This window comes from Cervus canadensis, chromosome 15, assembly GCF_019320065.1.
Source record: "Cervus canadensis isolate Bull #8, Minnesota chromosome 15, ASM1932006v1, whole genome shotgun sequence".
In the NCBI taxonomy this organism is placed as follows: domain Eukaryota; kingdom Metazoa; phylum Chordata; class Mammalia; order Artiodactyla; family Cervidae; genus Cervus; species Cervus canadensis.
The window spans coordinates 45,810,785-45,837,635 of NC_057400.1; the positions used below are offsets into that span (position 1 = coordinate 45,810,785).

Consider the following 26,851-nt stretch of genomic DNA (forward strand, 5'->3'; position numbering starts at 1 on the left):
CTTTCATTTCACTGACAAACATTGAGTCAAATAGACTAATGGCTTGGCCAAGGTCATTCAAGCAGCATTTCCCCAACTGATGTAAAAGCCTGAGATTTTCATTGAATTGTCTGAAATAAGGCCGCTGGGGTCAAGAATTGATGTTATAAATGTAAGGAAATAAGGGGAAAACCTAGAGGGGTAAAACTACAAATAGTCTCTTATCAACTCAAGTGAAGTTTTCTGGACAAATGAAGTTTTAAAGAAAAAACTATTTTCAGAGCATATTTTTGGAAATAAAGATTGAGGAGGATGAGACTGTAGATTCTGACAACAGAGGGTTAAGAAACTGAGACTGCTTAGCGGTAGAGTCTACTAAAGTAGAAAGATGATGGTTTGCTTTTCTCAGATTATTTCTAAGGGAATAGATTTTTTTTATCGATTGCTGATCAGCTGAAGGTTCCAACATAGTTCCCTCAGGACTGTGTATACTGTGCTCTTCTTTACTGCTAATGTACAGTATCACGCTTCCATTAATGATAAATTACACTCAACATGAAGCATCTCCATCACCGATCTTCAACTCTGGACACATGTGAGCAGAAAGCTCTTTAAAACTGCAGTGCCTTAGGCCCCATCTCTACAGAGTCTAATTTTATTTTACTTATTTTTATTATTTATTTATTCATTTATTTTCGACAGTGTGGCTTTTATTGAGAGGAACTCCAGCTGTTTGGATCACTGTGTATTATTAAAAAGATACTTCTAAGAACTTTTTTATAGCTTTATTGAAATGTACATGATGTACAATATGTTGTACATATTTAAAGTATATAATTTTTTAGTGTTCTAGTGGTGGAGCCTAGGCCCTGTTTTGTTATTTTAAACTCTCCAGATAATTCTAAAAGGCAGTGAAGGTTAAGAATCACTCATTTAGGTAACAAGACTTTGGGCAAAACTAGCACCTGATAAGGAAGGGACTGCACCTAACCAAAGACAACCATATTACTAATTTCTAATACTCCAAAGACAGGTTTTCAAAATAGACTCTTGATATAAATTAAGCAAGTTATTTTGACACAGAGAGATAGGAAAAAAATCCAAAGCAAGAATGACCCAAAGTTTCCTGAAAAAGCTAAGGGATTAATTGCTGATATAAAAGAGGCATAGAGGTTATATTCCAAATTATGATGCTGTAAAATCATTTCTAAAATAGTATTTTATTCCCATAATAAAGATGGAAAAACTGAGACTGTGAACAATAAAAAACATAATCCTAATTAATTAATGAGTAAGATGAAACTGGGGGGGGGTCTTAATTCCTATTCCTGGGAATAATACTATGTTGTTAGACCATACTACTTGCCAACCCTGAAGACCAGTGTAAAAACAGCCAATGAACCAAAACAAATCTCTCCTAGAACCAACTTCCAATTGGATTATTAAGTTTGAGAATTAAAAAAAAAAACCAGAAACTCAGCACAACAGCAAGCTCAGGCTATTTGCACATTAGAAATGATTAGCAGACAAAGGCTTTGTTCTTGTTCTCTTTCGAAAATCTTTAAACATACCTTCCAAATGGTCACTTGCTAATTATAAAAGATCACATTGATAGAAGAGAAGGGAATACCATAAAATAGTTTTTCAAAACTAGAAAAAAGTAATTAAAATTCAGATTTTCTAAATTCTAAATCCTTATAAATGTCTAAAGTTAGAAAAAAATTAAAATTCAGAGAACTTCTGGTCTTAAAAAATTAATCTAATTCTTAGTATATATGTAAACATTACAAAAAGGTATTAATAATAAATAAAGGTACCTATAAATGATACTTTGAAAGGTTAAAATAATATTCACAATTCTAACCGTCTGTGAGACTGGGTTAAAATCAATGAATTGTTCTCAAGAGTAAAAATATGCTTCCATCTGAACAGAAAACAAAACCTCATAAGTTAAAATAATCTAACTACAAAGCCATGCTTCCAAGTATTTAGACCATGGCTTCTTAAACTATAATGTGACAATAAATCATCTGGGGATATTGTTTAAATGCAGATTCAGATGGGAAAATATCAAAATAAGATCCATCATTACAGTCATTATAGTCATTATTGTCCCTCCAGGTGAAAAAGCACAAATTGCAAGAATATTAGTTGTTAGTTTAATTTTAAAATTTCAACTAAAACAATCTTCTAAAGCAGTGGAATGCAGAACTTCATAACTGCACATAAGAGTAACATTTAATAACATAAGCAGACAGTGTTTCTTTCTATATCTTGTTTCTGTATTTGTCACAATAAACCTTTACAATTTTAGGGATTCAAGGTCTGGTTACAGTTGAACTTAGTTGGCACAGAGCCTAATTGGTATATGAAACTTGCTTACAACTTGAGTTAAAGCATGCTATAAAGAGTTAAGAATAACTACACAAAGCAAGAAATTACAAAACTACACCTTCAAATCATAGCCTAGATTGTAGATTAGCAAAAGTAGACTATTGTGAATTAATACTCACTGGAGCTTTTCCACGCATTATATCTGGGTTTCCTCATTGAATTTAAACACAAAACTTGCCCTGATAATAAACCCTTAAGCCCTGATAGTTTAGTTGGCAAATGCGGGAGACCTGGGTTCAGTTCCTGGGTTGGTGAGATCCCCTGGAGAAGGGAACAGCTACCCACTCCAGTATTCTGGCCTGGAGAATTCCATGGACTCTATAGTCCATGGGGTCGCAAAGAGTCGGACAGGACTGAGCGACTTTCACTTAAGTCTTGGGCAGAAATTTTAGGTGCCTGTCATCTGCTGTTGAAAATGTTAGTGAACAGAGGAGAGGTAGGAAGTCATTTCTGTTTGTCTTTATTGGTGGAATCAAATTTCATGGTGATTTGCTACTTATGGTTTCTTAGTACTGATGATGTTTAAGTCCACATTCACATCCTTGTCAACAATTCTGAGCAGGAAGTAACTTCCGGATGTATGACAAGTGACAGACACTAATACAAAGCAAACTACACTGAGACAGCCACACAGCAGACACACCCCAGAGAGCCCGGCTCAAGACCACGTGAGATTGTGCTGGGTGACTGGAAAATGCCACCAGGAGACAACAAAGTGCATGAAAGTGTCATAAAGTAGGATGACTTTTGTCATAAAGCAGGATGACTTCTGAACTAAGGTATCTTCAGGTTGAGACAAAAGCCTAGTGATAGGTTTGACTTCCAGTGACTGAGAAGCACAGGCTTTAATAAGGAAAACAGCATGGTCAGACATCCAACTTCTATAAACATCTCCATTAACGTATCTTAGGTGAAAGGTTGTAGATCTTGATTTGTGGACCAGCCAACCTATCTTTATAGTTTGGAACAAAAAAGTAATTATGGAGTTACACTTACCCATGGGGGTAACTGGGTAAGTAGGAAGGGAGGCTCAAACACTACCTCCTGCCACATCTGCACCTATGAATGAATTTCACATAACATACGAAAGATATACTAAGTTGATTATTTATGGCATTCTAGAGAGTAGAAGAATTTTTCCCCCCTATTGGAGTAATTCCAGGAGTTCCACAGATTATCCACTTAACTGATTTTCCCCCAGGCAGAAGCAGTGCATTTTGAAAGATTTGTTTAGCTTGAAACAAAGTTGATGGCTTCCCTCATAGCTCATTCAGTAAAGAATCCACCTGCAATGCAGGTGACCCAGGTTCGATCCCTGGGGCAGGAAGATCCCCTGGAGAAGGAAATGGCAACTCACTCCATTATTCTTGCCTGGGAAATCCCATGGACAGAGGAGCCTGGTGGGCTACCGTCCATGTGGTTGCAAGAGTGGGACACGGCTTAGTTAGTAAACCACCACAGTTGATGGCTTTGGGGTTAGCAAGGAGACAGAAAGTACATACTGATTTGAACAAGGAAAGTTTAATCTATTATTAAGAGAGAACTGGAGTGACAGGGAATTGGCTAGTAGGAGTTAACAAGAATTGTAAAGAACACAGATATGATAGATAAAAGGGGCAACCACTACCCCTAAGCTGAGCTGAAGGCCCAAGAACTATCCCATACAAGGGCTGAGATCCAGAGATCTTAGTGGAGATGGGAGAGCACTGGCTCCCTAATAGTGAAAGAGTCATGGGGTGCCTTAGTGGAGACACTCCCTCTGGGGTCCTGAAAGAAGCCATTCTTAGCAAGGTATCAAACCCCGGAATTTCTAGGTGCTCAGGAAAACTTCTGGCTGCCGATGGAGCTGAAAAGCTGTCCTCGGCAGGAGTCTAGTGTACTTTCATGCACACCTTGGGCCAGTGTAGCTCCAAGCTAGTGCCTGAGATGAAAGGTGAACAGCCAGCTCTCTTGTAGATTCCCAGTGGTACATGGTAGGGCTATCGAAAAGTACAGCACAATAGCAAAATAACTGTATTCCACCAAACAAGATGCACCCTTCTCATAAGTGAAGGGAAAACCTCAAAATGAGGAGACACAGAGTGCCAACAGCCATTGTATCCACTGTTATGACTATGTGAATTACTTCTCCAATTCTGTCACAGTCCCACCTAACATTCTGTCACCTAAAGACTAAATTATAACCTTAACTGCTAACAACTTCTAGTGTAATACTAAAAAAAAAAAATGGGAGGAAAGAAGAAAACTGGTAGCAGATACAAATACACACATACATACAAAAGGCAACAGAAAAACGTGCAAAGCTACTACAATCCTCATTTATTTCATTGGCCATGAGACCATAACTGATATCCACGGCTTCCTTCTTCCACTATTCATTCCGAGTGAACTCTGTCTGCAGGCATTCTGTGCTGTTCATGCTCACAGATAAAGCAAATCCATATCCTGAATATTTGTCTATTTTAATGAGGATAAATCTCTGCTCCCTCAATGATGGAAAGTCAGATACAATCAACCTGTCACCCAGTGGCTGGCTGGTGCCCCTAGGCACTCAATGTTGATTTCTCATTGACTAAGAACTCAGCAGTAGTACTAGCCAGTCAACCTTAGAAAGAAGTCCATGTTGTGCCCACATGGCCTCTGTTTCTGCCACCGTGGCTACTCTTCATGGGCCCTCTGCATATGCACTAGGGGAGACAGGAGAAAGGCTAACTGACATCCACAGAGTGTATAATTCTGTCCACCTGACTATTAAGAGAAATAGATGCTCTATGGTGGGCATTCAGATGGGACATGAATTTCTTCAGGATCTCCCCTTTTTGAAAAGTCCCTCCTCACACCACTCCCTCAAAATTCCTTGTCACCAGTCTTCCAATCTTGTTTCTACTAAGTCCCTGACCATACAGTCAAACCATGAGCAACTGCCCATGGCCCATTATACATCTTTACTGCTGGCATCTCTCATTTCAGATGCACTATACAAATCACATCTACTATTCAAAATTCTGCCTACTGGGAGAATTTTCCTTCTCCACTGCCCTTTACAATGAGGAGGGTTGTAGTGCTATAGCTATCCACTCTTGAATTTGTTGTTTAGTCGCTCAGTCATGTCTGACTCTTTGTGACCCCACGGACTGCAGCATGCCAGACTTCTCTGTCCTTCACTATCTCCCAGTTTGCTCAAACTCACGTCCATTGAATCTAAGATGTCATCCAACCATCTCATCCTCTCCCACCTCCTTCTCTTCTTGCTCTCAATCTTTCCCAGCATCAAGGTCTTTTCTAATGAGTCAGCTCATCACATGAGATGGCCAAAGTATTTGAGCTTCCACTTCAGAATCAGTCCTTCCAATGAATATTCAGGACTGATTTCCTTTAGGATGGACTGGTTGGATCTCTTTGAAGTCCAAGTTCAAAAGTTTCAATTTTTCAGCACTCAACCTTCTTTATGGTCCAACTCTCACATCCATACATGACTACTGTACCTTTGACTAGATGCACCTTTGTTGGCAAGTAACGTCTCTGCTTTTTAATATGCTGTCTAGGTTTGTCATAGCTTTTCTTCCAAGGAGCAAGCGTCTTTTAATTTTATGGCTGTAGTCACCATCTGCAGTGATTTTGGAGCCTAAGAAAATAAAGTCTCTCACTGTATCCATTGTTTCCCCATTTATTTGCCATGAAGTGATGGGACTGGATGCCATGATCTTAGTTTTTGAATGTTGAGTTTTAAGCCAGCTTTTTTATTCCCTCTTTCAGCTTCATCAAGGGGCTCCTTAGTCCTTTTTGGCTTTCTGTCATAGGGGTGGTATCATCTGCATATCTGAGATTATTGATATTTCTCCCAGAAAACTTGATTCCAACTTTAGCTTTATCCAGCCCAGCATTTCACATGATGTACTCTGCATATAAGTTAAATAAGCAGGATGACAATATACAGCCTTGACATACTCCTTTCCCAATTTTAAACCAGTCCACTTTTCCATGTCCAGTTCTAACTGTTGCTTCTTGACCTGCATACAGGTTTCTTAGGATGCAGGTAAAATGGTCTGGTATTCCCAACTCTTTAAGAATTTTCCACAGTTTGTTGTGATCCACACAGTCAAAGGCTTTAGCGTAGCCAATAAACAGAAGTAGATGTTTTTCTGGAATTCTCTTGCTGGGTATCAGCTCTTGAATGGTACGTGCATATTCTGCAGACTCCTCTGTAACCCAGGCTTGAGGAATACAATAGGAGTTGCTATCAAAGGAGTCCGAGTCATTTGCTCACACAGTTTACTTGTACTTTCCAAATCTGTGCAAGCTCTGTCCCTTACATACTACTGAGGCTGAGGGCTAGCCCTCCCCACCAAATATGCCTCAGTGGCATATTATTTTGGATTAAAGTTACTTATGAAACATCCAGGCTTCCCTGGTAGCTCAGATGGTAAAGAACCTGCCTGCAATGCAAGAGACCCAGGTTTGATCCCTTCGACCCTCCTGTATCCCAGAAAGCAGGAAATAACTCTCATGTGAATGGGTGCATGCTCTCCATCTGTAGGTAGAGGACACTCTGTTGCCAGAGACATGGCATCTGGGGCCAAGAAACCTGTATTAAACATACACACACACTTTGTTACTTCTTTAATTTACTACTACAGCCCAAATTGTTTAGATTCTTTACTAATCAAGCACTCAAAGCCTAAGTTTCTTTGTCCTGTCAATTCCTCACAAATTTTATTGCTTCTTTGTGTAAAAAGTATAAAAGATGCCTACTCTGGCCACTTCTTAGGTCCCATCTTCTATGAGAACTCTGTGTGCATGAATTAAAAGTTGTTTCTTTTATTACTGTTAGTCTCTCATATCAATTTTATTATTAGTCTAGTCACAGGGACTCGGGAGGAGCAGAGGAGGACATTTCCCTCTCCCTGACAATACCATTTCCACTTGATGACAGATTGTTGCTGAAAATGGCCAACTTCATGGCAAGGTAACTCAGACAACACTCAGTTAATGATGAGAAGTCTGGTCCATATGATAAACTGACACCCTACGTTCATGTATTCAGGATCTACCTGGTAGCACACCAAAAAGTGTTTCAAAGGCTGTGTGTCAAAGGGTGAAAAGTTAGCTGAAGAAGTCAGGGGTTTACTTCAGTATCTCAGAAATCTGCGCTGTGATTCTGCTCTCGGTGCTTGTCAGAGGCTCTGTACAGCCTCTCCATTTCCTGTAGACACTCAGAAAATCATTGACTCTGCTAGGTCACACAGCCAGATTGGGAGCACAGTATGCATGTGTCCTGAACTTGCTGCACAGACTTTTCTTGCTCTGATCGTCTTTCAAAACTAGCAGCATTACAGGTTACTCTGGAGACAGGCTGAAGTGGCATATTCAAATGTAGTACATGTTGCCTCAAAATCCAGAAAGGCCTTTTGGGCACAGTGACCACTGAATATCCAGAAATGTTATTTAAGTGCTATTGAATTTTTGTGGGGTTGAATTATCAATATTACCCTCTGGTTCTCATATACTTTACTAAGTACCCAGTACTTCCTGCTCATTGGATACAATCAACAAAATAGCATCAAGAGTAGACCAGTGTGATGTTTTGTGGAATGTTGGGATGGTTAAGATTTCTAGCACAGAAGGACTAATCTGACCCTGAGGCAAAACTGTGATAATATATGGTTGGCCCTGCTAAACAAAAGCAAACTGCTTTCGGTAGTCCTGGTGAAGTCATCATATCAGTAGGTACACACCAAAAGCCAGGGGCTGTGCTGATTTGATCAAGTAAAGATACTACATCTGGGTCAGCAACTACAGTTCCTCCTTGGACAACATGGGTTTGAAATGAATGAGTCCACTTATACACATATGTTTTCAATAGTAAATACTATAGCATTATGCAGTCTGAGGTTTTTTGAATCTGCGGATGCAGAACTGCCAATACAGAGAAACTACACAGTTGGAGGGCTGACTATAAATTATATTCAGATTTTTAACTAACTGTTTGGAGGGTTGCTGTCCCTACCTGCATATTGTCCAAAGGTCAGCTGTGCATGTGGAATCAGCCAATGATTAGATTTATGGTAGTCCAGTCATTCTCTAAGGTCTATCCAACTTTTGCACAGGCCAAATAAGTAAGGTAAATGGAGATGTGACAAATATCACTAGTCTTATTTCAAATCTTGATGGTGGCATTAATCTCAACAATTTCCTCTGGGATATGGCATTGCTTCTGATCTACTGTCTTACAAAGGAGAAGTTTTAAGGTCTTCCACTTAGGTCCCCTACCATAGTGGTCCTGGATCTGTGATTTAGAAAGCTAATATAGTTATCTCGTATATCTATTCCAATTATACTTTGAGAAACTGGGGAAATAAGATCCACAGAGTGGATCTTCTGACCATCTGAGCACACTGTGAATCAGGCTTGAGCTAAGACTCCACCTATTCCATGGCCATTCTAAGTCCCCATTTTGACTGGTGGACCACAAGGATATTTTCGGTCCTCAGGAATGAAGGGTGAAAGGTATGATTATTTCCTTTTCCTCAAAATGCAGTTTAACAAATGGCTACAGGTTCCTTTGGGAAAGGCTTAGAGGAAGGTTTATGGTATATGCTTGAGGCAGTGACACAGTGTTCTTCCTAGAGGGGAAAAGGCCACCACTTCAATCAAATCACTCTCAACTTGGGAACTGACTTAGGTTTGGAAACTGGATGAAAGGTCATGACTGTCAACTGCGGCCACTAAAGCTTTTTGCTACCAGATCTAGAGCTTCTCCTGTGAAATACACAAAATGCCAGAAGTCTGTTGATGACTTTACCCACAAAACCATTTGAGGTTTTGGCCCCATTTGAGGGGCCAATGCCTTCTGATTATACCTATGTCCCTACTTTCCTTTATTGCACAGGTAAGCTGATTCATCCTTGGTGGTGAAACGCTGCCACTTGGTTCCTGCTGCTATAGGATTCCACCATCTCCACTGCAATCAGGAAGCCAATCTCGATGGGTTACTAAAGATAGCAACTATAGATTTTCTCAACAATGCAGTGGCTCCTTCATGTTTTTTTCTCAATATCTTAGTGAAGGAAGTGTGCATGGGGTCTTGTCATGGAATACCATTGGAAGATGGGTGTGCAAGTTGCATACAATGAATCCAATCAAACATTCCGTTTTGGGGTCCAAAACTCACAAGTTGCAGATATATGCCTGTCCACTCACTCTCCTTTTGAGGTCTCAGAGTATTAAGAAATAGGGGAGAAGTGAAGATTGCTTGCTCAAGCCTTTATCCCTTTGCATTCATCTTCCTACAGGTTTATGCACAACTCATTTAGTAAATACTTGCTCTCAAACTTTCAACTTCCATTCCTCTCTAGAAAGTGTGAGCAAACTCTCTGGAAAGGGCAAAACAGTAAATATTTTTTGCGCTGTGGGCCGTATCACCTGTATTGCAACTCCTCAACTCTATTTTTGCAGTGCAAAAGCAGCTATAGACAATATATAAATAAAAGGGCATACCTGGTTCTAATAAAATTTTCTCTACAAAAACAGGTGGTAGACTGAATTTGGCCCAAGGGCTGTAGTTTGCCAAGCCCTTAGTCTAGAAATTAAAAAAAATCTTCCACTCAGCATTTATATATTTCCCTTACTTACCCCATTTCCATTAGCTAACACATCCCCAGATATAAAAGAACAAAATAAATTCTCCATAAATCCATAACATTATTTGTTTTGATTATGCATAAAAGCAATGTCTTCCTTTAAGATTAGGCCAAACATGTGCCTAATTAGAAGCACATGATATCCCTCCACTGATTCAGTTACCATTTGAAATTTCTGCATCCTATGGTTAAAGTATGAAAAAAACCCTTTTAATGTATGTTTCAGTTGGAAATAAAACAATGTCAGCCTAAACATTAATTCTTCTTTCAACAGATGACCTCAAGTAGGGTAAGTTTTGTCAGGACGGTATCACACACTGAGGCCTATGAAACACAAGTTGAATGCCAAGCTCCATGTAGAGAAGGATTGCCATTTCCTTCTCCAGGGGATCTTCCCGACCCAGGGATTGAACCCAGGTCTCCCGCATTGTAGGCAGATGCTTTTACCGTCTGAGCCACCAGGGAAGTCCATGTAGAGAAGGGTAGAGAAGGGTAGAGAAGGGAGGGGTACCTAATTCTGTGGGATCTGTATTAACACTTAAACCTTCAGGCAAAGGGAAGAGGCTTTAATGGATTTTAAGCAGGGTGATGAACTAATCAGAACTGAAATTTAAAATTATTGCTCTTGAAGCTGTGATGAATATGGATTTCCCCACCCCCACCCCGAGGGTAGATGGTTGGGAAAGCCAGAGAGGAAGCTGAAGGCAATTAGGAGACTAGTAAAAGTAATCCAGGTGACAGCAGAAGAGGTGTGGAAGCTCAGGATATGATTTGGAAATAAGAGTTAGCTGAACTCAACAAATAAGTCAGCATGGAGGCTGGGAAGGTTGTTAAGCTGTGACGTGTGTTCAAGATAGGTTCTTGACTTGCTGAAAAAGACCACTTAATGACATGCTTGGGCTTCCCTGGTGGTTCAGTGGTAAAGAATCTGCCTGCAATGCAGGAGATGCAGATTCAATCCCTGGGTCAGGAAGATCCTCTGAGGAAGGAAATGGCAATCCACTCCAGTATTCTTGCCTGGGAAATCCCATGGACAGAGGAACCGGCAGGCTACAGTCCATGGGGGTCACAAAAAAGTTGGACACAACTAAATGACTGAAAAATAACAACATAATCTCTGCTCTGGATTACTTCAGGGATAGACCTGGAGCTAAAATAATACAGCAAGAGACATGAACACTAAAGGAAGTGATGACAAAGTTCAAAAAGATGGGTCATAGCTGAAAAAACAAATGTCATGGTCAAAAGCTCAAAGAAAACAATTTGCATTAGAAACCCTCTCTGCCCTATTAATTGTTCTCCAGAAGGGCCCACTTATTACCAGTATTATACACTTATTCTTTTACCCTTTATTCTTATCCCATTTGATGCAGAATCATCAAACATGTAAGGTCTCATACTACCCAAGTCTCCATCAAAGTATCAACCAAGTATGAGAATAACTTCTAGAAATTTATCCCACACATTAGTTAATACTCAAGTGAAATGACAACCTGTAAAGCTTTTACATGAAAGCATTCTTTTTTTTAAATTTCTATTAAAGTTTCTATTATGGAAAACTCTAAAATATATAAAAGTAAAAAGAAAAGAGAACAGCTTCCATGTTTGTTGTTGTTGTTTAGTTGCTAAGTCATGTCTGACTCTTTGCGACCCCATGAACTGTAGCCCACCTGGCTCCTCTGTCCATTGGATTTTCCAGGCAAGAATACTGGAGTGGGTCGCCATTTTCTTCCCCAGGGTAAAGCATTCTTTTTAATATCAAAAGGTTGAAGCAGCCTACAACTCTGCCAAAAGGGAACTAGATAAATAAATAATGATAGAGTCATATGATGGAATAGTAAGCAAAGTTAAAAACAAAGAAGCAACTTTATATGCTGATATGATGTTAGTTCCACAATATAGTTAAATGGAAAAAAAAAAGCAAAATTTCTTTGCATTTCAAAAACAGAGAAAATATACACATATTGTTTTTATTATTTTTTAAAAAAAGGAAAAGTATTAGTTGCCTCCAGAGAGGAAAACTGGGTATTAGAGGACACAGTGAAAGGAAAAGGCCTACTGGATGTTGGGGAGGTTCCATCCAAATTAGGGGGCACAAAAACAACAGAAGTCATGGTGTCTAATAAATACGAACTCTGTCAGAAATGTCAGCACAGAAAAATCCCAAACAATTGCTATGGAACAGGACTAGAAAGCAATAGTCCAAACAGAAACAAGAAGACAGAGAGTTCTAGGAAGGGACCCATGAATTTGATAGGTTTGATTAGGTGAAAAAAACTTACTGAGACAGTGTTGGATTATACAGAAAATCATATATGGAAAAACTAAGCAGGTTCTTTTTTCTTAAGCGAGTTTATGATTAACTCAAAGATTTTTTAAAATTCTACAAGTAAGGAAGCATGTTCATAATAGACTTGCTTGGCTCAGTGGTGAGCAAGATTTCACAATAACAAATACATACTAAAATGCCAACAAAATGTGAGACTGTACTGTGACATCTATTGGGAAGTCAAGGTAGGGAGCACAATGAGTATGTGTGTGAAAAGCTTAATATGTATCTACCATATGGGCAGTCAGTAGGTAATGTCAAATAATACATTAAGAAATGGCAATATAAGCATATTATTTCAAAAGGTAAAAATGGGAAGAAACATCTAAAAGAGGTGAAAGTGTGATTGCCTTTTCATAGCAGGATTCGGGGAGATGAGGGTTGAGAGGATTTCTGTTGCTACTGCAGAATCTTTAATAATCCTACTTAGTCTTATTTACATATAAGTCAGGGAAAGTATAGGATTTGGAATGAGACTACTTAGATTTGAATCTTGGCTCTGACATTTCACTAGCCTTGTAGATAGAGGCAAATTACTTACTCTTCAATTTTCCTATCTCTAAATTAGGGGGGGAAAACATGCACTTCATAGAGCAGCTTTGAAAATTAAACAATTAATTCATGTAAGTTCCTAAAATATGCCCGGCACATAACTGCTCAATAGTAAAATAGTAACTGATGACTAAAACTTATTAAGACAATAAATATTAACTACTGTTATTTGGTAAAAATATAAAGGCAGTAAGAACTAAAATCTATTTTTTAAACATACGAGTCACATACTAAAGTCTGCTCCTATTGTGAGGAAAGTTTGATTTTATTTAAGGTAATATTCCCAGGTATTAAGTAGGAATTTACCTCTTTGGGCTTCAGTCTTCACTTTAATCCATAGCTGGAGGTGGGGAAAAAGACCCATGAAAAATTCCAGTTACAGTAAGAGCTTAAATTGGAATCAGAAGGTAAGTTTTAGCTAGATAGGCTGAAAGGGGAAGGAGAGTTCCAGGCAGAAAGAATGACACGAAGACCTAAAGGCAGGAGGAAACTGGCAAAAAAAAAAAAAAAGGAAAAAAGGCTAGTAGAGCTAGAACAATAAAGGACACGCACAATAAAGGACAGAAATGGTATGGATCTAGCAGAAGCAGAAGATATTAAGAAGAGGTGGCAAGAATACACAGAAGATTAGGGCAGAAATAAATGCAAAAGAAACTAAAGAGACCATAGCAAAAATCAACAAAGCTAAAAGCTGGTTTTTTGAAAAAATAAACAAATTTGACAAACCATTAGCAAGACTCATTAAGAAACAGAGAAGAATCAAATTAACAAAATTACAAATGAAAATGGAGAGATCACAACAGACAACACTGAAATACAAAGGATCATAAGAGACTACTACCAGCAGCTCTATGTCAATAAAATGGACAACTTGGATGAAATGGACAAATTCTTAGAAAAGTATAACTTTCCAAAACTGAACCAGGAAGAAATAGAAGATCTTAACAGACCCATCACAAGCAAGGAAATCGAAACTGTAATCAAAAATCTTCCAGCAAACAAAAGCCCAGGACCAGATGGCTTCACAGCTGAATTCTACCAAAAATTTAGAGAAGAGCTAACACCTATATTACTCAAACTCTTCCAGAAAATTGCAGAAGAAGGTAAACTTCCAAACTCATTCTATGAGGCCACCATCACCCTAATTCCAAAACCAGACAAAGATGCCACAAAAAAAGAAAACTACAGGCCAATATCACTGATGAACATAGATGCAAAAATCCTTAACAAAATTCTAGCAAACAGAATCCAACAACATATTAAAAAAATCATACACCATGACCAAGTGGGCTTTATCCCAGGAATGCAAGGATTCTTTAATATCCGCAAATCAATCAATGTAATACACCACATTAACAAATTGAAAGATAAAAACCATATGATTATCTCAATAGATGCAGAGAAAGCCTTTGACAAAATTCAACACTCATTTATGATTAAAACTCTCCAGAAAGCAGGAATAGAAGGAACATACCTCAACATAATAAAAGCTATATATGACAAACCCACAGCAAGCATCACCCTCAATGGTGAAAAATTGAAAGCATTTCCCCTGAAATCAGGAACAAGACAAGGGTGCCCACTCTCACCACTACTGTTCAACATAGTGTTGGAAGTTTTGGCCACAGCAATCAGAGCAGAAAAAGAAGTAAAAGGAATCCAGATAGGAAAAGAAGAAGTGAAACTCTCGCTGTTTGCAGATGACATGATCCTCTACATACAAAACCCTAATGACTCTACCAGAAAATTACTAGAGCTAATCAATGAATATAGTAAAGTTGCAGGATATAAAATGAACACACAGAAATCCCTTGCATTCCTATATACTAACAATGAAAAAACAGAAAGAGAAATTAAGGAAACAATACCATTCACCATTGCAACAAAAAGAATAAGATACTTAGGAGTATATCTACCTAAAGAAACAAAAGACCTATACATAGAAAACTATAAAACACTGATGAAAGAAATCAAAGAGGACACAAACAGATGGAGAAACATACCGTGTTCATGGATTGGAAGAATCAATATTGTCAAAATGGCTATTCTACCCAAAGCAATCTATAGATTCAATGCAATCCCTATCAAGCTACCAACGGTATTTTTCACAGAACTAGACCAAAGAATTTCACAATTTGTATGGAAATACAAAAAACCTCGAATAGCCAAAGTAATCTTGAGAAAGAAGAATGGAACTGGAGGAATCAACCTGCCTGACTTCAGACTCTACTACAAAGCCACAGTCATCAAGACAGTATGGTACTGGCACAAAGACAGAAACATAGATCAATGGAACAGAATAGAAAGCCCAGAGATAAATCCACGAACCTATGGACACCTTATCTTTGACAAAGGAGGCAAGGATATACAATGGAAAAAAGACAACCTCTTTAACAAGTGGTGCTGGGAAAACTGGTCAACCACTTGTAAAAGAATGAAACTAGAACACTTTCTAACACCATACACAAAAATAAACTCAAAATGGATTAAAGATCTAAATGTAAGACCAGAAACTATAAAACTCCTAGAGGAGAACAAAGGCAAAACACTCTCCGACATAAATCACAGCAAGATCCTCTATGACCCACCTCCAAGAATATTGGAAATAAAAGCAAAACTAAACAAATGGGACCTAATGAAACTTAAAAGCTTTTGCACTACAAAGGAAACTATAAGTAAGGTGAAAAGACAGCCCTCAGATTGGGAGAAAATAATAGCAAATGAAGAAACAGACAAAGGATTAATCTCAAAAATATACAAGCAACTCCTGCAGCTCAATTCCAGAAAAATAAATGACCCAATCAAAAAATGGGCCAAAGAACTAAACAGACATTTCTCCAAAGAAGACATACAGATGGCTAACAAACACATGAAAAGATGCTCAACATCACTCATTATCAGAGAAATGCAAATCAAAACCACAATGAGGTACCATTATACACCAGTCAGGATGGCTGCTATCCAAAAGTCTACAAGCAATGAATGCTGGAGAGGGTGTGGAGAAAAGGGAACCCTCTTACACTGTTGGTGGGAATGCAAACTAGTACAGCCACTATGGAAAACAGTGTGGAGATTTCTTAAAAAACTGGAAATAGAACTGCCATATGACCCAGCAATCCCACTTCTGGGCATACACACTGAGGAAACCAGATCTGAAAGAGACACGTGCACCCCAATGTTCATCACAGCACTGTTTATAATAGCCAGGACATGGAAGCAACCTAGATGCCCATCAGCAGATGAATGGATAAGGAAGCTGTGGTACATATACACCATGGAATATTACTCAGCCATTAAAAAGAATTCATTTGAATCAGTTCTAATGAGATGGATGAAACTGGAGCCCATTATACAGAGTGAAGTAAGCCAGAAAGATAAAGAACATTACAGCATAGTAACACATATATATGGAATTTAGAAAGATGGTAATGATAACCCTATATGCAAAACAGAAAAAGAGACACAGATGTACAGAACAGACTTTTGAACTCTGTGGGAGAAGGTGAGGGTGGGATGTTTCGAAAGAACAGCATGTATATTATCTATAGTGAAACAGATCACCAGCCCAGGTGGGATGCATGAGACAAGTGCTCAGGCCTGGTGCACTGGGAAGACCCAGAGGAATCGGGTGGAGAGGGAGGTGGGAGGGGGGATCGGGATGGGGAATATATGTAACTCCATGGCTGATTCATGTCAATGTATGACAAAACCCACTGAAATATTGTGAAGTAATTAGCCTCCAACTAATAAAAAAATAAATAAATACATCCTAAAAAAAAAAAGAATACACAGAAGAACTATACAAAAAAGATCTTCACGACCCAGATAATCACGATGGTGTGATCACTCACCTAGAGCCAGACATCCTGGAATGTGAAGTCAAGTGGGCCTTAGGAAGCATCACTAAGAAAAAAAGCTAGTGGCTGAAGGAATTCCAGTTGAGCTATTTCAAATCCTCAAAGATGATGCTGTTAAAATGCTGCACTCAATATGCCAGCAAATTTGGAAAACTCAGCAGTGGCCACAGGACTGGAAAAGGTCAGTTCAAATACCAAAGAAAGGCAATAACAAAGAATATTCAAACTACCGCACAATTGCACTCATCTCACATGCTAGCAAAGTAATGCTCAAAATTCTCCAAGCCAGGCTTCAACAGTACGTGAACCGTGAACTTCCAGATTTTCAAGCTGGATTTAGAAAAGGCAGAGGAACCAGAGATCAAATTGCCAACATCTATTGGATCATCAAAAAAACAAGAGAGTTCCAGAAACACATCTACTTCTGCTTTACTGACTACGCCAAAGCCTTTGACTGTGTGGATCACAACAATCTGTGGAAAATTCTTAAAGAATTGGAAATACCAGACCACTTTACCTGCCTCCTAAGAAACCTGTATGCAGGTCAAGAAGCAACAGTTAGAACCAGACAAAGAACAATGGACTGGTTCAAAATTGGGAAAGGAGTATGTCAAGGCTGTATATTGTCACCCTGCTTATTTAACTTATATGCAGAGTACATCATGCAAAATACTGGGCTGGATAAAGTAAAGTTGGAATCAAGTTTTCTGGGAGAAATATCAATAACCTCAGATATGCAGATGACACCACCCTTATGACAGAAAGCATGGGAGAAGATGGGAGAAGAGGATGACAAAGGATGAGATGGTTGGACGGCATCACTGACTCAATGGACATGAGTTTGAGCAAGCTCTGGGAGTTGATGGACAGGGAAGCCTGGCGTGTTGCAGTCCATGGGGTCACAAAGAGTCAGACACGACTGAGTGACTAAACTGAAATGAGAGCCTGAGCAGAGAGTGATGATGAGAGAGATGTGCTCTAGGCAGGAACTAAATCAAGCCAGGTCTTTAGGCCATCTTAAGGAGATTGACTTATCCTGAGGCAATGAAAGGCTTTAAGCAGCAGGGCAAGAAGACCAATATTCTGAGAAGATCCCTCTAGGTACCCTGAGAAGGAGCAACTAGAAAGAAGTTCACAGAGGCAACAGGGAGGACATTGCAAAAGTTCAGGCAAGAGATGCTAGTGCTAGGAATAGAGAAAAGTAGATGGATTTGAGAAATATTTATTTAAGAGGTAAAACTGACAGAACTTGGTGAAGGGAGACTTCCAGGAAGGAATCTTTCATCTTTTTTTTTTTTTCTCAGTTCAGTTCAGTTCAGTCGCTCAGTCATGTCTGACTCTTTGCAACCCCATGAACTGCAGCACGCCAGGCCTCCCTGTCCGTCACCAACTCGTGGAGTCCACCCAAACCCATGTCCATCCAGTCGGTGATGCCATCCAATCATCTCATCCTGCCTTCAATCTTTCCCAAAATCAGGGTCTTTTCCAATGAGTCAGCTCTTCGCATCAGGTGGCCAAAGTACTGGAGTTTCAGCTTCAATATCAGTCCTTCCAATGAACACCCAGGACTGATCTCCTTTAGGATGGACTGGTTGGATCTCCTTGCAGACCAAGGGACTCTCAAGAGTCTTCTCCAACACCACAGTTCAAAAGCATCAATTCTTCAGCACTCAGCTTTCTTTATAGTCCAACTCTCACATCCATACATGACCACTGGAAAAACCATAGCCTTGACTAGACGAACCTTTGTTGACAAAGTGATGTCTCTGCTTTTTAATATGCTATCTAGGTTGGTCATAACTTTCCTTCCAAGGAGTGCTTACTCCTTTTAATTTCATGGCTGGTCTAGTCTAATTACATTATACTCTTTACTTGAAAGCTGATCTAAACTTCTCACCAATACAAATGTACTCAATTGTAGAATATTTGCAAACAAAAGCTGCAAGGCATTTCAATCACAAAATTAACTTTTCACTTCTAAATGGTAAAACCCAGATCTTGGAACAGAACCAAAACACACAAAAATAACAATGAATTCAAAGAAATCAGATGGAAATAATAGCAATATAAATTAAATATCCTAATTAAGTATATTTCCTACTTCAATATCTATTAAAAAAAGCAAATATACTTCCTGCCCAATGCCTCTCTCTCCTTTCTGTGCCATTTTTACTCCAAGATTATTATTCCATAATAGTTTAAGTGGAAAGAGAAATTTTACATGTTTTGCAAATAATTTATTAATAAAACTGTGTGTGAGTTCACAGGTGAGCCAGCAGACTATATTATGTCACATATATAAGTCACATGATAAAAAGACACCTCACCCAGCTCAGGTGTATGCGGAGGTATGTTGGTCAGGGTGTGCAGTACCCTAAATGAGGTGAGACCTCAGCTGACTCCTAAGAATCAGAAAAAGTTATAGAGGTAAACATTAGAGGGAAGGTGCTTTGAGCAGTGCAGAGAACAAAAACAAACAAACAAAACCAATGACATCTGTTGCTGAAATAAAAAATTCTGAGTATAAATCTATAGTTAAACGAGGGTCATATTTGGTGGGGCCATTTTAAGGGCCATAGATTCTCTATCCTGTGAGCTGTGAAAAGTCATTACCTGACTTGAAGCAGAGGAGAGAGAAGTTCAGGTTTATAATTTTAAAGAGATTAGCACCTCAGGGTTCTTCTGAGGATGGATTTGAGCTTAACACTATCCATCGAGATACCAGGTGGCAGGTGACTATGGTACCCAAGACAAAAGGTGATGAGACCCTGAACTAGAGCAATAGAAGTAGGAGAGGAATTTGTGAAAAAAGAAGGTGGAAAACCTTAAAGAGATTCAGTATTCTGATAGTTCTAGAAGCTAAAATGAGAGTAAAAAATGACCTTTGGATTTCTGGCATGACATCTGGATGGTGATACAGATCAATAACCCCTTCTCCAAAATCCCAGGAGCCTAATATGTCTCAAAAATCGAGACATTTTGGATGTTAGAAAGGAGATGTGGTTTACATACCCAATATAACAGAGTGTCCCCCAGCAGCACTGGAATGGTACCATGTAGTCAAACACAGAGGGGCTTCCCAGGTGGAGCGAGTGGTAAAGAATCTGCCTGCCTATGCAGGAGACGTAAGAGAGGAGGGCTTAATCCCCGGGTCAGGAAGATCCCCTGGAAAAGGGCCTGTCAACCCACTCCAGTATTCTTTCCTGGAGAATCCCATGGACAGAGGAGCCTAGAGGGCTAAGTCCACAGGGTCGCACAGAGTCGGACAGGACTGAAGTGACTTAGCACACACATAATCAAGCATAGAACTATTTCTTCAGCCAGACACATCCACCAAGCAGAGTGATGATAATCGGCGTCCTGACAATTCACTCAGGTTTCACGGCAAATGCATTGAATTCTACTGACAAATGAGTTAACCAAAAAAATTTTTTTAACAGAGATTCTTTTGGTTTTGGAATTGTGGATAAGATACAGTAAATGTGAAGTAATTAACCTCCAACTAATAAAATAAATAAATAAAAAAATTTAAAAAAAAAGATACAGTAAATGTACTAATGCTCATAAAGAAGATACAGGAAGTAAAAGAGGTCGTCTTTTGTTGTTGCTGCTGCTGTTTTGATGGGATGAAGGTTCTGGTTTACACATGTATAATCTCAGGTAATTATGACATCTCAAAGATGTCCAGCAGGCAATGGTATAGATGAGATGAAAAAACTAGTTTGGACAGTTTGAAACTGAAACAATTATAGGGGAAAAATGTATACTTGGGAAAATAATCTCTGTTTAGTGCCAAAAATATGAGGCCAACCCAGAGAATGACTGAAGATTTCATCTAATTGCTAGTAGTCACTAATGACCTAGAATTCAGAGTCCTACTTGTCTCTGCTTTGCCATAAGTTAATGCATGTTGGTCTTTTGTCTTTACTGGCACTGATTTGAATTCATTGCTGCTATTGGCCCCATGTTGTGTTTTGATTATTCAAATTATATCAAACTAATCATTCTGATCCTAAATAGATGCATAGATAGGTGATTAAAAATATTTCTTTCTCAATATGATTTTACAGTCATAAAAGATCTGGCATAAAAATATATTTTTATATTCTATGGACCAAAAAGTTAAATATGTCTGAAGATGATCTGGGCATTAATCATTTCTAAAATCTTAAAACAGTAATTTTGCTTTTGGAGAAAGATTCCTTTTACCAGGAATCTGAAGGCAGATTAAAATTAAAAGCTTCTATGGAAGGCTTAATCATCCAATCAGAACTTTCAAGCCTACATCCCTACAGGTCCTTTAGGGATCCAATCAAATTTCTCAATTTCCCAATCTAGTCTTTGCGGGGGTGGGAAAATGGTATGATTTCTACAATATGTCTTATATTTGTTTCATAGTAAAAGGAAAATATATGTTAACAAACTATAAACCAAAGAATAAACTTGCCAGTTTACTATAATAATTTTTTTCAGACTCCACCCAGCATATAACTCAGCCATAAATGTTAGCACTTAGAGCAGGACAGAGTTCTTTTTCTCTCTCAAGCTTTCATTTGATAATAGTTACCACCGAAATCCCTTCAGAAAAACCTTTCCAGTTTTTCCTGTCCCCAAACATACCACAATATACTGAGAACCCATTTAAGATACAATGATGTACAATAAGGTTTCATGCAGTTCCTAATGTTTGAGAGATTTGGTCTAGCACCAGGTCCTAGAGCCTCTAGCCATCCAATAAATGTTTCAAAAGGATTACAGTATAATTTTATACATTTTTAAAAGTACAGTTTGATTTTCTTCCCCGTGAATGTGTGTGCATGAGACACAAACTGCTAGAAAAATCAGCCTTAAAAAAATGTAAATTCAATAGAACATTACTGTTTTTATTGTAGGTTCCAGTCCATCTGTGCCCATAAAATCAATGCAGTGTTTTAAGACCAATATTTTTTAAAGTAAATAATAGAGAACATCCAGTTGTAAGGTTAAGTACTGCCTTGTAAACCTTGCTTCATTTATATACACACATACTTCAGTCTATTGTATTGAAGAATAGAATGCAATTCTGAGGACTGCAGTCCAAAAAAAAAAAGTTTTAAAAACACTGATGTTTTATTGGCTTAAAATAAAATACATTTTAAGCCAATATAATAAAAGATCAGAAGACTAAATTATGTTGTCCAAGTTGACTCAAAAAATTAAATGTGGCTCTGAAATACGAAGGAAGGATTAAAAATCTCAATGTCATCATCAATACACATGTGCCCACAGTGACAGAAAAGATTGACAGCCTCAGTCTCCCTGAAGTCAGGCATCATCTGGACAGTAGAAATTAGAGTAAATCAGAGCTGGACAAAGAACAACTGACTGTTCTGTAATTACAAAGGACTTACAAACTATATGAAAGACAGAAAGATAAACATCTTAAGATAAATGAGAAGGTGGGTAGTGAAAAGAAAAGATAACATGTGTCTTGAGTCAGGTCACTCAAATAAGGCCATGTCTACTATTAATTTGCTAGGTGAACTGAAGTTAGAATCTCTTCTCAGCTTCAGTTCATCACAAAATGGATGGGTTGGCTGGATATCCAAAGTGAGAAGGGGATCCTAAGAAGGGTAGGGCTAGAAGGGATTCCTGACTTAAGTCCTCATTATCTTAATCTAGGGAAGTATTATTTTTTCTATTTTTACAGAGAGTTTAAATGAGACACAGTTACTCTAGATAATGCAGATATGTTACATTTCTCTCTAGAATTAAGAGTAAAGATAATCTAATAACATCTGGCCCAATAATCAATAAGATTAAATTAATAACATACACTCAGAGAGCAATGTGTGTGTGTGCTCAGTTGCTCAGTCCTGTCAGACTATGATCCTGCAGACTGTAGTCTGCCAGGCTCCTCTATCCTTGGGATTCCCAGGCACGAATACCTGAATGGGTTGCCATTTCCTTCTCCAGGGGATCTTTCCCACTCAGGGATCAAACTCTCATCTGCGCTGGCAGATAGATTCTTTACCACTGACCCACCTGTGAAGCCCCTCAGACAGAGCAATACCCATGTCTAATTTTTAAACAGTATTTAGCACATATATTTCTCTGTATGGCGAGAACATTAAGAGGGAAGGTGAGGCTCTTTTATGAAAAGCAAAACGCACTGGTTAAAGCTATCATTAATAATAATCTCCTATTGTGCTGTGATTGAATTTTAACTTTAAGTGTCTTAAAAAAACCATTTGTGTTTCCTTAGGCATTTTATGTTAAGTGTTCAATTTAAACTATGTTTAAAAAATTAGCAAAGATAGAACTAAAAAAATCTAGACAGTGAGACAGTTTATTATTAAAATTTCTATGTAAAAATGCTAGTTAAAGCAATGCAAAAAGAAAGATGCTTCGTACAAACTGTTCAGAATGTTTCAACTAATATGTATGCTAGACTACAGATATTAAAAGTTAAATTTAAAGAAATTCATTTGTAGGGCATGATTTTAACCTTACATAGTTTAGCCACAAATTTAAAGAAAAATTTGCACAGTAAAAAAAAGCAATAGATTTCCCCACAACCAAAAATTCTCAAATAAAGGCAGCGACTTTGATTTTTTAATAATACAATTTGAATTAAAATGTCTTCAATATTGCAACATAACTTCTATAGAAAATTATGTCCACTGTTCACTTGATAAGATATTTTGAAAGCCAGAAAAAAATTGGTAACTCCATGGAGTTCTTAAAACAGAAATAGTTATTTGATCAATTTTAAAATGAGGTGTTTGGATGAGTTTTTGAGAGAGAAGGAAGTGCTTTGATGGACTTTGAAAGAAAAGAAAAGAAAAATCTAAGGTAAGCACCGGTTTTACCCTCATTTCTTAGGCTTCAGAAAAGCCTAATTAGGCAGGGAAAGGAATTTGGGCCTGGCACACCCAGGCTCAGACGTGGCAGGTTCCTGAAACAAAGTTTTTTTGAACCTTTGAGTCATATGCCACAGGCAGACCAAACCCGCGATATGCAGGTTAAGTCAACAGGTCCTTTAACGAGATGGTGTGCGGTCGGTGAGTGGCAGTTGGATTTCCTCCTGACTCGAAGAAAATAACTTCTTGATCAAACCGGAAAGTGGGCGCAGCCTGGCTTAGGGAGCGCACCCGGAAAAGTGCAGAGACCAAACAGAGAGAGAGAGAAGGATGTCCGCGTCCCGACCACAGAGCGCCTTCCAAACCACTCGGAAACCATTCGAATGGCTCGGCGGCCGCGGTTTCCAGCTAGGACTGTCTGGGGTCGGGCTGGGAAAGTTGTCTGCCTAGTTCGGCTCTTCCCGCCGCGGGCTCGCCGCTCCGGCACCCGCACCGGGGCGGGAGGAGACCTGCAACCTGTTAGCCCGAGAGGAAGCGCGGCCGCCCGGCTCCCTGCCCTTCCCACCTCCCCACCCCACCCCCAGTCCGCGACCCTCAAAGGGAAGGCTCCGGGCCCCCGGGACTTCGGCCCGGGGCTGGATCTTCTGGAGCCTCCTTACAGGGGGCACCGCGGGTGACAGGGTGACCCCCGGGGCGTCACCTCCCCCGGCCTCGGGCACCCCTTTCGCCCTCTCCCGAAGGGCAACTGAAACACCGCTCTCGAGACCATCTCCAACCGGCCACCGGGACCGTCCCGGTCTCCCCGCCACGTGAGCCTCTGCGTCCATCCGACCCCCCCCCTCCCCACCTCCGATGCTGCCCAGGGGCAACGGGTCCCCCGCCGCGACCCTAGCGCCGGCCCGCCGACTCACCTGGCCGGTGGGCAGGGCAGGGCAGGGCAGGGCGGCGGGAAGCGGCGGCCCGGCGGGCGCTGGACGTGGGCCGGGCGCCAGGTGCAGGTGGCGGCGGCGGCGGCGGCGACGGCTCCGGTTGCTGTCGCTACAGTTGCCGCTTAGTCCGGCTCCTCCTCCGCCACCGCCTCCTGCCTTCCCGCTGGGCCTCCGGCGTTGCCAGGAGAGGCCGAACCGAGGCTCCGCTTCCTCTCGGAGTCTCCCAGGTGAGCTCCAGCCTGCGACGTCGGCAGGGGCGAGGCCCCCGCCCCGCGCCTGCGCGCCAGCCTCCCGCCCCGCCCAAGCCCTACCTGAGCGCTCCAGGTGAGGACCGAGGTCCGCGCGCGGGGCGAGGGCGCAGTCCCTGGCCGCGCGCAGCCGCCCCGCGGCTCCTCTGGCCGCGCGAGAGGCGAGGCTGGTTCTCCGCTCGGGGCGAGTCTCAGCCCGTCTACCCTGGGGAGTCCTGCGCTGACCTGATGTCAGGGGTCACCTTGTAACCAGAACAGAGTCTGAGTCCTTAGGGAACCAGAGGATCTAGATAGCCCTCAGACACACTTCTCTTCCTCTGCGTTTTGCCAAAATGAAGGGGTGCGCTGTACGGAGATCGGGGTACCCCGTGCCTCCGAGAACCACCTCCTGATAGTAGCAACGGTTGGCTCGTAGGGTTTCCACGAGCAGAGTTCAGCAACGTCTGTCACCACTTCGGTTCGTGAGCTATTGGGTGAGCTTCCTTCCCATGCAGTCTTGATTTCATCACTTGACTCACTTCAGCGCAGCTAGTGGTTTCCGTTTCTGCAAGGGCGCGCTCTGGTAGGGGCGCCTCACGTCCAAAGGAGGAGCCTCTGTCTTCCAAAGAAGAGCTTCTGGTATTTGGCAGAGCCTCGCGAATTTGGGGCGCGCCACTCCTTCCTGGGTTGCTATCGAAAGGCAAACCGATTGCCAGATGAGAGGGAAAGCAGGGAGGGTAGAGAACAGCCCGCTGCGCTTGTTTGCAAAGACGCTGAGGTTTCCTAGAGAGGGCTTGCTGCTCCTGCAGTTTTGCTTAAACCCAACATCTACTGGGAAGTGAGAAAGCAGACTCTAGAGAACTGGTGGGGTTTGCTGTTCATCCCAAGACCAAAAAAAAAGAAAAATTTTAAGTCCTTCTATGATAGATACAACTTTCTGTTTCGTCTTCCTGCTGCTGTTCTGACAAGCATTGACACACCCGAAACCAGGACTTAAAATGACCTTTCTACCTTCCTATGAACTTATTTACTTAGCGCTATCTTGAATGTACATGGGAATATTAAGAGAAAAATAGCTGAAAATGTTTTAGTGGCATGCTTAATTACCTGGTGGCAGGTTTTTCCATAAAGTTCACCTGTGGCCTTCCTCCAGCATTTTGGCACATACTCTTATTGTTCCTATTTATTGGTATATTAGTGTTATGTGTGACCTAAAGTAAAGGTTTACTTTATTTTACTAGGTTTACTTTACTAAAGTAAAGGTTTACTCACAAAAAGTCAGACATGACTGAGTGACTGAACTGAAAAGTAAAGGCTTAGACATACTGGTTAGTACAGTATCAACAGGTGCAGTTTTAGGACTTGGTTAATCTAACATTGGTGTTAGCATCCACAGTACTATTTTATATTACACTCATAAATCGGGTTTAAAACTTTAGTTAGCTGTTTGTTTTGTATATTGTGGTTACCTGAAGCTGAAACTCCAATACTTTGGCCACCTGATGCGAAGAGCTGACTCATTTGAAAAGACCCTGATGCTGGGAAAGATTGAGGGCAGGAGGAGAAGGGGACGACAGAGGATGAGATGGTCGGATGGCATCACTGACTCAATGGTCGTGAGTTTGAGTAAACTCCAGGAGTTGGTGATGGACAGGGAGGCTTGACGTGCTGCAGTCCATGGGGTCGCAAAGAGTCGGACACGACTGAGCAATTCAACTGAACTGTTACCTTGCAAGCATCAAGAAACCATTATATGTTTATGACATATTAATATCAGTGTGTGTGTGTGTGCTAAGTTGCTTCAGCCATGTTTGACTCTTAGTGACCCTATGGACTGTAGCCTGCCAGGCTCCTCTGTCCAAGGGATTCTCCAGGCAAGAATACTGGAGTGGATGGCCGTGTCCTCTTTCAGCGAATCTTCCCTGCCCAGGGATCAAACCCTTGTTTCTTTATGTCTTCTGAATTGGCAGGCAAGTTCTTTACCACTAGCACCACCTGGAAAGCCCCTTTTATATCAGTCAGTCAGTCAGTCAGTTCAGTACTTGCCTGTAATTTTTTAAGCTCTCCCTCTCTTCCCATAGAAATTCAGGAGCTACTTATGT

The 26,851-nt window shown here is 40.3% G+C and overlaps 1 protein-coding gene across 1 annotated transcript in view; it reads right to left on the reverse strand.

The window, feature by feature from the left end:
- GALNT3 (polypeptide N-acetylgalactosaminyltransferase 3) overlaps positions 1-25,424 on the reverse strand; it is a 53,029-nt gene extending 27,605 nt beyond the window's left edge. Inside the window, exon 1 of the mRNA XM_043487934.1 lies at positions 24,834-25,424. The gene's annotated coding sequence lies outside the window, so the exon portion shown is untranslated. The remainder of the gene's footprint in view (positions 1-24,833) is intronic.
- Positions 25,425-26,851: the final 1,427 nt, after the last annotated feature.